General features: G+C 47.2%; 1 long non-coding RNA gene and 1 pseudogene across 1 annotated transcript in view; one reads left to right on the top strand and one right to left on the bottom strand.

The window, feature by feature from the left end:
- The window catches only part of LOC119349053, a 28,838-nt gene extending 23,118 nt beyond the window's left edge, over positions 1-5,720 (top strand). Inside the window, exon 3 of the long non-coding RNA XR_005169201.1 lies at positions 5,659-5,720. This is a non-coding gene — a long non-coding RNA (uncharacterized LOC119349053). The remainder of the gene's footprint in view (positions 1-5,658) is intronic.
- LOC119349052 lies at positions 4,723-6,167 on the bottom strand (annotated as a pseudogene).
- Positions 6,168-12,370: the final 6,203 nt, after the last annotated feature.

Below are 12,370 nucleotides of genomic sequence, written 5' to 3'. Positions count from 1 at the left end.
GACCGGGCGTGACGCAACATGCGTTTGGTGTCCGAATTCGTTCAAATTTTGCGTGGGGCCCTAAGATGGGCATGCCCACTGCATACCAAATTTGGGTTTTCGTCCGTGCCACCTCGTACCTCCCATGCAACCGGCACTGATCGGATATGAACGATGTCAGCCCCGAACTGCGTTCTCTTTTCTTATTCAGCCGGTGGACCCCTAACTTTTTCCACACGCACTCATCGGCACGGCCATCATGCCTGCAAGTTTTCATAATTTTCCGGCACCATATGAATTTCCTATGGTTTTCTCCATGAAACGCACCGAAAACACTGATCGGGCGTGACGCAACGTGCGTTTGGTCTCCGTGAAACGCATCAAAAACACATTACAAAAAACTCATTATTCTTACTTATAAATTAAAAAAAAACACATTATTATTATGTAAACACATTTAGCCGTTAATGCAATACATTACAGTACTAAACTTTGCATATATTTTAAAGATATTTTAGACATTAATTAACATTACATAAATATTAAAAATTTAATTACTAATCTACACAAATAACTTATTACAAAATTCATTACAAAAAAACTCATTATCAATTAATATCAAAAAACTCATTATTGTTTTAGCAATTACTTATAAAATACTCATTACTTTTTCATAAAAATTTAAAAAAACAACTCATTATTATTATAAGTAATATAGTTAACAATTCTATATTACGTCTGGTTTTTTATTAATTATAGAATTACTGTATGCTATAAGCCAGGCATAAATAACTAAAAAATTTAATACTATTTTTTTAAAACAAAACAAAAGTCTTGACTGTGCGCGATGGTCCAGTGACTGTGCGCGACGGCGCGCCTGGGCCGGCCCATTGAGTGTGCGCGCGGTGCGGGGGCAGGGTCGGCGGGGTGAGGACTAAAGTTTAGTCCCACCTCGCCCGCCGAACCACGCCGCGACAGGCTTATATACCAAGCTCCTACCACCGTTTCGAACTCCTCTGATTCCCGCCCCGCCCCGCCTCTGTCCCGTTGGCCTATGCTGCAGGCCGTAGCTGGGCCGAAATGCCGGCCCTTTCGCTACCCGGCTTGATCGAGCCGGACCGATTAAGCGCAGTTGCGGCGTGCGAGCACAGGTGGGCTTTTTTTCATCAATATTTTTTTCCTTCTACGATTCACGGAGCAGGGAGAGGTGGAAGGGGCGCTTTTTTGTCCCACCTCGCACGCCGAGGGACGCCAGGACTGGCTTATATAGCCGCCTTTGAGATATTTATTGAATTAGGTAGTAATAATGTCATGTGACTTTAACTAAAGTCAACTGACATTATTATTATCTTATTTTTTAATATAAGCTTGTCAATTCGCGCAGAAATAACAATAGTAAAATTTTCATATGTATATTTTCAACACGAAATAAATTCCCTATTAACTACTCTTTTTAATATAATTACTTAATAAATTTTGTACTAAGTACCGTTTTTAATTTAACTACTTAAAAAAATTCTATGTCAAGTACAGTTTTTTATGAACGGTCGTTTCCAAATTATTAGTTATATCAATAAACTAATTAATAATTTTTAATAAGCTGCAAAATGTTAGGCATTTACACAAAACTCATAAAAAATTAAAAAATACTGATTATTTTTACCTATAAATTGTAATAAAAAACACATTATTCTTACTTATAAATTAAAAAAAACAACGCATTATTATTATGTAAACACATTTAGCTGTTAATGCAACACATCACAGTACTAAACTTTGCATATATTTTAAATACTATTTAGACATTTATTAACATTACATAAATATTAAAAATGTAATTACTAATTGACAGAAATAACTGATTAAAATATTCATTACAAAAAAACACATTATGAATTAATTATCAAAAAACTCATTATTGTTTTAGCAATTACTTATAAAAAACTCATTAGTTTTTTGTATAAATTTTAATAAACAACTCATTATTATTATAATAAATATAGTTAACAATTCTATATTACGTATGGAGTTTTATTAATATTATTTTTAAAACAAAAAACAAAAAAGTCTTCGACAGCATGCATCGGCCGGCACAGTGACAATGCGCGACGGCGCGCGTGGGCCGGCCCATTGACTCTGCGCGCGGTGCGGGGGCAGGGTCGGCGGGGGTGAGGACTAAAGTTTAGTCCCACCTCACCCGCCGAACGACGCCGTGACCGCCTTATATACCTGCCTCCCACCTCCCTTTCGAACTCCTCTGATTCCCGCCCCGTCCCGCCACTACCCCGATTGACTGTGCTGCAGGCCGTAGCTGGGCCGAAAGGCCGGCCGTTTCACCGCCCGGCTTGATCGGGCCGGACCGATTAAGCGCAGTTGTGGCCTGCAAGCACAATAGGCAATTTTTTTACCATTGTCTTTCTTCCTTCTATAAATTTTTCTTATAATTGTTTTTTTCCTTCTATCATTATCAGTAGGATGCATGCCAAGTTTTTTGTATTTTTCATCACTTTATGAATGTTCTATAATTTTTCCGAATATGTCGACAAGTTGGCCTCCTTCTCCAGACCCCGTTTGGGCAGGACCGAAGGCCCCGTCTGAAAGGAGTTTTTTCCGATAGCCTTCAAATATACCCACATTTTTTTATACTGTTCCACCATCATCATTAGGATGCATGAAAAGTTTTTTGGCTTTTTTATCGCTTTAAGAATTTTTCAGAGACCGCTCGAGTATGAGTGAAGGCCCCATGCATGCGTAACCGAGCACTGATTTTTCTCGTAACGTTGAAATGCATGTTTCCGTTTATTTTTTGAAGTTGCACGACTAACATCAAATTAAACATACGTTTTTTTTCCAGATAAGCCATTCCAAGTTCATTCATAATTCAAACTACCTTACATAACACTAAACATAACCGAGCACTGCTCTTACATAACTTAGATTGAAATTTAAATAAAAAGGCGCCATACCGCCCGTCTCTCCTTCACCGCCGTCGCCGCCATCATCGCCACCGTCGTCGTCGTCGTCGTCGTCGCTGAAATCCCACCAGTTGTCTTCCCGCGCCTGCTGCTCCTGCACCGCCGCTATGGCCGCCAGCCGCTCTCGTTCCTCACGAGTGGCCGCCGCCGCCGCCTCCTCTGCCGACTGGGCCAGCACCGCAAGTAGCCCTGGCGTGTCGTCGGGGTCTCTCTCTTGCGCGAGGGCGGCCTGCGCCGGCGGGATCTCGACCAGCGCCGGGTCAGGGGCGCCTGCTGTGCCGGGGCAGTGGGGGCGGCTGGAGGTGGGCCATGGCGGCGGCGACCATGGGAAGTGCCGGCCTCGCCGGTAATGTCCCCGACGGTGCAGCCGGCCGCCGCATCCCTGAACGCGCCGAGGACGATGTCGAAGTTCTTCCCGCGCCACCACCTGCGCCGGGCCCTCCGGTTGTAGCGGCCGCCAGGGAACGCGTGGAGCTGCTGCCTTGTCGGCGGCGGTCCCATGGTGGGGATGCCGTCCGCCCCGATCCGCCACGGCCGCGGCACTTTGGCTGCCGGCGGCACCATCACGCCGTACCGTGCCAGATCCTCCGTGTCGTCGACGGTGAGGCTCAGCGGCCAAACGCCGGTCGGCCACGCGCCCTCGTCGGAGTCATTGGAAGACATTGCCGGCGAGGAGAGGGAGATGGGCGTGCGAGGAGAGGAAGAGAGATGGGCGGGGCGAGGGAGATGGCATGGCCTGCTCAGGGCTGGCGCGGACTTTTATAGACGGCGGGGGAGGGAGGTGGGCGGGCGAGCCGTCGGTGGCGCGCGCCCCGAGGGAGAGGTGGGCGGCTGGCGGCACGCGCGACAGCCGTGCCGTGTGAAAGCGAGGCAGCGGCGGCGTGTGAAGGCGCGATGCGGCAGGCGAGGCATCGGTGGCGTGGGAAGGTGGCGTGACACGGCAGGCGAGGCATCGGTGGCATGGGAAGGCGGCACGACGCGGCAGGCGAGGCATCGGTGGCGTGGGAAGGTGAGGGGACGGCACGCGCGACAGCCGAAGCGCTGGCGGCGTCTGAAGGCGGGCGGGCAGTCGCCGCAGCGGCGGCAGCCGACCGGTCGCGTCAGCTGCCGGCCCGAGGCGGAAGGCGCCCGGTCGCCGCACGCGCGGCAATGGAGGGCACGGACTACGACGGCAGAAGGCTGGCGGTAGGAGATCGGCCACGAGCAGTCAGCGCCGCAATTAGTGCACAGTTAACTGCACGACCGCACCACGACCACACGTACGCCCCCACCGACACGCCCTGCATCTGACATTGTGGGCCCATGGATGCTAACGGCTCGGCTCGGCTCGCGTCCTCACAGCTACCAAGCGGCTCGGCTCGTGCGGCAGCCCCGTATACACAGGCGCGCGGGGGGCATCGGACGCGGGGGGGTATCGGCGTGGACGCGCGGGGGAGGGAATTTTTTTACATAAGACGATCATGCCTCTGACAGCGAAGGGGTATGGGCAGATCTTAGTCCTTGATGTGTTTAAGGAGGGTGTACCGAAGCTGACTGGGAGAGAAAGGGAAATGCCACATGAGCAGCGATTGGACAAAACCGGCTGAGTCAGTAGCGAAACCGTGTCACCTCTCCACCAGGACGAAAATGACTAGTCTGGAGAGTTCGTGGAGCAGTCTGTGGGGTTTGAGAGTCGAGGGACCAAAGTGAAATGGGTTGAGGGAACAAAACTGGGCGTTTCCCACTTTTGGAAGCATCCAAAATCTTTCTCTGATCAAAACGCTGCGTGCATCACTTTTATTATTTCAACAAGGAACATTGACTTGCAATTAGACATGCACCCCATATACACAATTCTGTAGCTTGGTAAGAATTGAACTAAGGAATAACCAAAGAAAAGACGACAATGATGAATGCCAAAAAAAGTGCGCAGTGAAAGAATCGCCAAAATTTACAACATGAACTCACTTGCAGGTTGAAGCAAACAATTGAGATCGAGCCATGCATGCACGTACATGCGCAGCTGCTGTATTGCTCCGCTTAATTATTGAGATATTAGTAGTGGTTGATGGCGCGGCAGTTCTTCCTGATCTGGCCCTGGTAACCGGTCTTGACCTCGATGCCGGCCATCTTCACCATGGCCTTCTCGAACCTGTCCTCCCACCACCCGGGGATTTAGGCGTTCTCCACCACCATTCTCGCCGTCTCCGCCGACGTCATGAGCGCAGCGTCAGAGGTGAAGAGCACCGTGTGCGACAAAACGATCTTGTAGTACTGCCTGCCCAGCTTGTTGGGCGTCACCACGTCCTGCATCACCGTCGGGTCGTTGCCGCCCGGCGTCGCGTCGGCCGGGCACTGTCCCCTCAGGAACGCGGCGAGGCCGCCGTTGATGTCGGAGGGGGTGTTGAGGCGGTCGGAGACGAAGGACGAGCAGTGGGAACGCCCGATGGTGTGCGCGCCAGAGAGGACGACCAGGTCCTCCGTGTTGAGGCCCTTGATGACGAAGCTAGCGACGAGGTCGCTGAGGTTGAACGTCGGCGGCGCCAGGAACTTGAGCGGCTCGGAGGCGTTGGAGAAGGTGCCGTCGCGGCGGCCGGACGGCATCTGGAAGTTTACCTTGCCCCTGCTGAGGATGCAGGATGCGTCACGGGCCGCAAAGGCGACGATGTCAGCACATGAGACGACGCCCGGGCAGGCCGCCTCGAATCAGCTCGAAGCCGCGTAGGGTAGGGTCGTTCGGCGGGCTGAGTTTCTCCGGCGTCGGGCTGAACGGGGTCGGGTCCAGGAGGACGGAGGCATCACAGCCCTAATAATCATCAGCTCAACGAGATTATTCGAGTCTGACTAATCAGCTATGTACGTACAAACGTATATGTTTGCAAATTCGTTAGTACCTCGACGAAACAGTCGTGGAAGAGCATGCGGATCATGGCGGCGCCATTGCCGGGGTTCTGAGAGATGGCCTTCTCCATGACGCCCTTGACGACAGCCTCCGCCTGGGGGCATTTGTCGTGGTAGTAGCCGATCTCCAGTGGCCAGAAAGGGCTGGCCTGGCACCCCACAGCGAGGAGCAGCAAGGCACAGGCCACCAAAACGTGTGGCTTTGCAGCAACAGCCGCCATTTCTATTTCTTCGAAGCTAGCAGCTTGCGTGCTTGCTTGCTTGACTAAGATGAAGTTATCTACCTCGATCGGTGGATATAGGAAGAGAGAAGTGCGAGAAGTTGTCGATCGGTGGAGAATGCCTTATGTTGATATACCTCGAGCAGGAAGCTATCTACTTATATAGGTGGACACTCGAGGACCTAGCTTGTCCGAGAATATATGCACATATATGTTGGCATGTGCTTAAAATTAACAATGATTATCTTGGCTTCTTTGGAACGTTACTACACCGGGTTGTTGCCACCGATCGTCATTGAATTCGCTGCTCCCACCGAAAACTAATCAAAGGGCGTCTTGGGCCCGTAATGATATCATACACAAATAGTAAACAAACAGCTAGCTGTTTACTATATGAAGCGGCCATATGCATAAGCTGGAGCTAGCTATTTCGAAATAGCTGGATCGAGCAGCTGATTGATGCAGCCGGCTCCGTGTTTCTTTCTTTCCTGTTTTGTGTATACGATACAATACGATCCACCGTACCAGTGGCAGATGGGGATGCCTGTTTTCCCGGTCGTTGAGACGTCACATACGTTAATGAAAGAACGTTTCATGTGTGCTTCGTCTTCTTCTTCTTTTCTTGGCGAGGATAAAGGGAGCTTTATTGCAAATTCATAGAGTTATAGTTGAGAGGCTGCAAGACCTCAATACAAGGTGGAATTGCACGAAGCCAAACAGCGGTGGCACGCTCCATTCGGCTATACTTCACCAAACAATCGGCAACTCTATTTTGTGAACGACTAAGTTTCTGAGGTAAAAACTCCCTACTACTAGCTAAGTGTAAAATCTCCAAGACTAACTGGCCATAAGCTGACCGCCGCAAGGCACCCGAGGACAAGCACGACAGCGCTTCAGAGGAATCTGACCGTAACACCACCAGACAGTTTGAATGTTGGATGGCAAGGGCCATACCTTGCATCATCGCATGAAGTTCGGCCTCCAATGGATATAGCGGTAAGCCGCAAATAAGATCACCCCCTCGCTGTTCCTTAAGACCATCCCAGCCGCCACGGCTCCATCCTCCCGGTTGCTACGAGCCGTCAACAGACAAGGCCACCGTACCCTGCACCGGAGCCGGCCAAGGCAGCACAGGAGCAGGACCCTTTAGACACGGCATCTCAAGGGAGACCGTTGGCATTTTCCCTTTGATAATATCATCAGTTGAATACTTGCCGACGAGGTTGATGGATTTGTAATAACAGATTTGCTATTTCACATCTAGATGTGAAATAATTATCTCACATCTAAGTCCACAACCACAGGATCAAACTGCTATAAGATTTGTGCAATTGACAAATAACCTGGTAGACTGTCTCCCGTGTGTGAGTCTGGGCCATTTTTGTCCGCTTAGTCCGTTTGTAGATGTGCCCCCGTGCCTGGGCCTCAGGCCTTTTTATTTTATTGTAGTCATTTGTTTTTTCAGCAGTTGGCTGCGTTTTCCTTTGCAAGGCTGTGCTATGACTAGGACGTTTTTCTTTCGTCTGTGTCAACTTCCATTCCACACTCTGTCATTGTCTTTTTGTTTGTTTTCGTTTTTATTTACTTTTTATTTTTTATTTCATTTTAGTTTTAAATTATGAACTATATTAAATTTATGATATTTTGTTTTTGTTACATTTTGTATTTTAAGATTTCCGTTCCTTTTTTATTTTCCCTTTATTTCTTCTTTATTTATTTGTTTTAAATTCATCAACCTTTTTCACTCTATCATCCTTTAACTTTAATTATTGTGCAAATATTTATTGCGGGTCCTTTTTGTCTTGCGGGGCCCGTATCATGCAGTCTGTCCGGTGTCTACTTGTCGACATGTTCGCACGTGCGTCTTTTGTTGGATCGTTTTCACGGCGCGATCGGGGCCCCCCATTTTCGGATTGGTTTTGCTAGTTTCATCTAGATGAGAGTTGACAATGTCTAATCTGACTTGTATATGGTCGGATACACATGTTTCTGAATCGTGCTCGTTATTTGCAAAAAAAAAGTCATGCTCGTTGTCGTTGTGTCATGTTTTCTGTTTCCCTTGTGAAGCAGTGAGGCCCGACATGACTTTTTTTAGTGGGTCATTTTTATGCTTGTGTATCGGGTTTATTTTGTGGGCTATAGATTTCTTGTGAAGGGTGTATGTCCTTTCATTCCATGTTTTTTTTATTTTTGGTTCGACTGTGTCGCTAGAGGACTATGTCACTAGATTTTTTTTTCTTTTTGGATTTGCTAAATCTTAGTGATGACTTGTCTAAGTTTATAACCATCAAACTTGTTTTCTTTAATGTTCGCACAAACTCAACTAGTTGTACCAGCTGCAAGTCCACCTTTGACTCGTAAATGGGCTCATAGTTTGTCCCAGTTGCAAGTTCACCACTGATTTGCAATTGGGCATTTATTTTTTTACCCCAGTTGCAAGTGCACGTTCGACTCGCAACTGGGCTTATAGTTTGTTGTTTTAGTCCCAATTGCATGTCCACCCATGAATCGCAAATGGTATTATAGTTATGTAGTTGTCCCAGTTGCAAGTCCGCCCTTGACACGCAACTAGGCCTAGTTTATTTTATCCCAGTTGCAAGTCCATCCTTGACTCACAACTGAGCCCATAATTTTGTTTCTTTCCAGTTGCAAGTCGACCCTTGACTCGAAACTTGGCTCATAGTTTCTTAATTATCCTAGTTGCAAGTCCGCCCTCGACTCACAAATGAGATTGTAGTTGTCCGAGCTGCAAGCCCCACCCCCCACTTGCAACTGGAGACCGTGTTTTATTTTCATCCCAGTTGCAAGTCCATCCTTGACTCGCAACTGGCACATAGTTTGTTTCATCCCAATTGCAAGTCAACCCTTGACTCACAACTGAGCTCACAGTTCCTTAGTTGTCCTAATTGCAAGTCCATCCTTGACTCGCAAATGAGCTCGTACCTTGTCCCAGTTGCAAGTCCAACATCGACTCGCAACTGGGCATCTGTTTTTTATCCCAGTTGCAAGTGCATGCTCGACCCGCAATTGGGCTCTTAGTTTGTTGTTGTCCTAGTTGCAAGTCCGCCCACGAATCGCAAATAGTATTGTAGTTTTGTGTAGTTGTCCCAGTTGTAAGTCCACACACGGCTCGCAACTGGTATCGTAGTTTGTGAAGTTGTCCCAGTTGCAAGTCTATTCTTGATTCGCAACTGAGCCCATAGTTTTTTAAACCCAGTTGCAAGTCCACCATCAACTCACAACTGAAATGTAGTTTGTTTTGCAGCCCAGTTGCACGTCCATCCTGGACTCCCAACTAAGCTCGCAGTTGTCCCTATTGCCAGTCCACCTTTGACTCACAACTGGTCACATAGTTTTGTGCAGTTGTCTGAGTTGCAAGTCCACCCTCGACTCGCAACTTGGCTCATAGTTTGTTGTTTCCCTAGCTGTAAATCCACCCCCGACTCGCAACTTGGCTCATAGTTTCTTGATGTTCCAGTTACAAGTCCACCCTCCGATTTGCAGCTAGGCCCGTAGTTTTTTTTTATCGCCTTTGTTTGCAAGTCCACGCTCGATTCACAACTAAGCCCATAGTTTCTTATGCCAGTTGCAAGTCTACCCTCGACTCGCAACTGAGACTGTAGTTTGTTTTTCATCCCAGTTGCAGGTCCATCCTCGACTCGCAACTAAGCTCGCATGTCTCCCTGTTGCAAGTCCATCTTTGACTCGTAACTGGTCTTGTAGTTTTGTGCAATTATCCCAGTTGCAATTCTACCCTCGACTTGCAACTTGGCCCGTAGTTCATTTTTTATCTATTTGCCCTATTTAGCTGCTCAACATTATTTTTTCCGCCCCAATCCATTTTTTCAAATGTCCCAAGTGCAAGCCCATCTTTGAACCATTTTTAAAAAAAAAAGATATGCAACCAAGTCGGAGGGACCCAAGTTTTCATGTGTGATTTTTTAAAAGCCAACTTTTGTATGATATTTTAGTTCCAACCCATTGAGTTAGTTCCTGATCTTTTTCTAAATCTCAAAGTTTTATACAAATGAGGCACACCCTTTTTGAAGCATATCTTTTTGTATATATGACTAGTTTATTCATCAATTCACAAAATGTTAACGTTTTTCAGAAATTGCATTCAGAATCCAAAATATGCTCTAGTATTTTAGAAAATATCCAGGTTTAAAAAAACAAAATTTCAACAAATGTTCTCATTTCCTGGTTTGGTAAATTTACAAGTTGTTTTAGTTCTATGGGACATTTTTAAGTTTCATGGATATTATTAAAAGTTTCAACTCAAATGATGCTCGCACGCCAGCCCGGGAGAGACATCAGACATGCATTGCCGCATGTGCGTGTACATACATACACTGATACACACATACATGACTCATCAAGGTATACATGACAAGGAACGGCAGCACAATGCGTACCATGCAAAAAGAAAAAACGGCAGCACAATTCGTGCCTGAAGTGAAGGAGCGGCAGTACAATGCGTATACTATGCCAAAAAAAGGTAGCAGCACAATACGTTTTTTTTTGAGGCAATAGCAGCACAATACGTGATGTTTACTGGGAGGAGCAGGGCGCCAGTGAGGCGCCAATACAAACGTGCTACTCGATCGCATCACGTATATGTGCTACGTGAAAACATAATTTTTTTCATCAAACAAAAAACAAACAAACAAAAAACAAGAGAGGGTGGGCATGTGCTAGGATGAGGTGGCACTGATGTCCTGCTTAGATGTGATATAATATATCACATCTAGATGAGACATAGACACATCCTTGTAATAACTGTCCAGGAACTCCACCGAGGAAAGCACGGGAGGTGCCTCCTTGCCATGGTAGATGTCATTACGTATGTGCCAGATGCGTCAAATCAGCATGATGACCATATTTCCGACAGCTTCCGAGCATGTACTTAGCAGGAGCATCAGCCACTCCTTGCCATTATCGATGAGAAGATCATCGCTGGGAAGCGGCCAGCGTCTGCGCATATTAAACCACAGGGTTCTTGCATGAGTGCATGCTATCAATGCATGAAAGGGTAGAGAGTGTTGGCACAGTCCCGTACGCCGAGTTGGCGAGCTTTCGGCCGTCGCTCACACGTACGCACAAGCTGGCTTTTTCCTGGAGATACACACGTAGACAATAAGCAGGCGCACACACAGCTGGATCGATTCTTCCGTACGTAGCTAGCTAGTAACTAGTACATGCATGCACGTACGTACACGCCGCCGACGAAACGCACGCACGCGAGAACACTGGATGCTGGATTGATGGCAACAGGAACGTGTCGTTCCTGGTTATCTTATTGCTTTGATCTGAGTTTTTTTTACAGGGGTAGATTACACGCATATATATAGCAGTAAAAGCTAACAATACGAGTCCTAATCTATTTGGTGATTATACCAGTCCGAGCCGGACAAGGTCATCGTGGTTAATTTCAACAATCACCCCCCTAAACACGATGTCCTCACTTCACAGCTTGGACGCCGATCCTTCGCCGCATCTTCACGAACTTCTGTCGTCCCAAAGACCTGGTTAGGATATCTGCAAGCTGGTCATTGGTGCAAACGTAGTTGACGTCAATCTTGCTTTCTTTCACGCACTCCCTTAGGTATCGATACCTCGTATCAATGTGCTTCCATCTTTCATGATGACACACTAGATTCTTCCACAAAAAGATTGTAGACTTGTCGTCAACGTTGAGCACCACTCGTTCTGGTTCCTTATCAGTGAGGTCACCGAGTAGCCTTCCAAGGCACACGCCTTGACACACCGCGATTGTAGCTGCAATATACTCTGCTTCACGGGATGATAATGCGACCATCTTCTGCTTTTGTGATAGCCAACTCACTATGCTTCGTCCCAAGAAATATGCCACGCTCGAGGTACTCTTACGGTCATCCACATCTCCTACCATGTCGCTATCACTGTAGCCAAGTAGCTCCACCATCTCCTTCTTTTTCTCTCTCAAATAGACACAACCGAAGTTTGTTGTCCCTTTGATATACCTGAGTATATTTTTCACAGCTGCCCAATGTTCCATTGTCGGTGCTTCCATGAAGCGACTCACTATGCCAACAGAATAGGTCAAGTCCGGTCTTGTATTCGTGAGATACCTCAACTTTCGGACCACACTTCTATACTCCGTTGCATCAACCGCGGGTGCTTCACTCTTCTTGCTTAGAACAAGACGAGGCTTCACCGGAACATGACTTGGATTGCAATATTTCATGCCACAGCTTTGAAGAACCTTCTTTGCATATGCCTCCTGACATATTGTGATCCCTTCCGGCTTTTGATGTATCTCGATCCCAAGGTAGT

This window comes from Triticum dicoccoides, chromosome 1B, assembly GCF_002162155.2.
Source record: "Triticum dicoccoides isolate Atlit2015 ecotype Zavitan chromosome 1B, WEW_v2.0, whole genome shotgun sequence".
Lineage (NCBI taxonomy): Eukaryota > Viridiplantae > Streptophyta > Magnoliopsida > Poales > Poaceae > Triticum > Triticum dicoccoides.
Note: the sequence above shows the minus strand (reverse complement) of the source record. Positions and strands in the feature narration are given on the sequence as shown.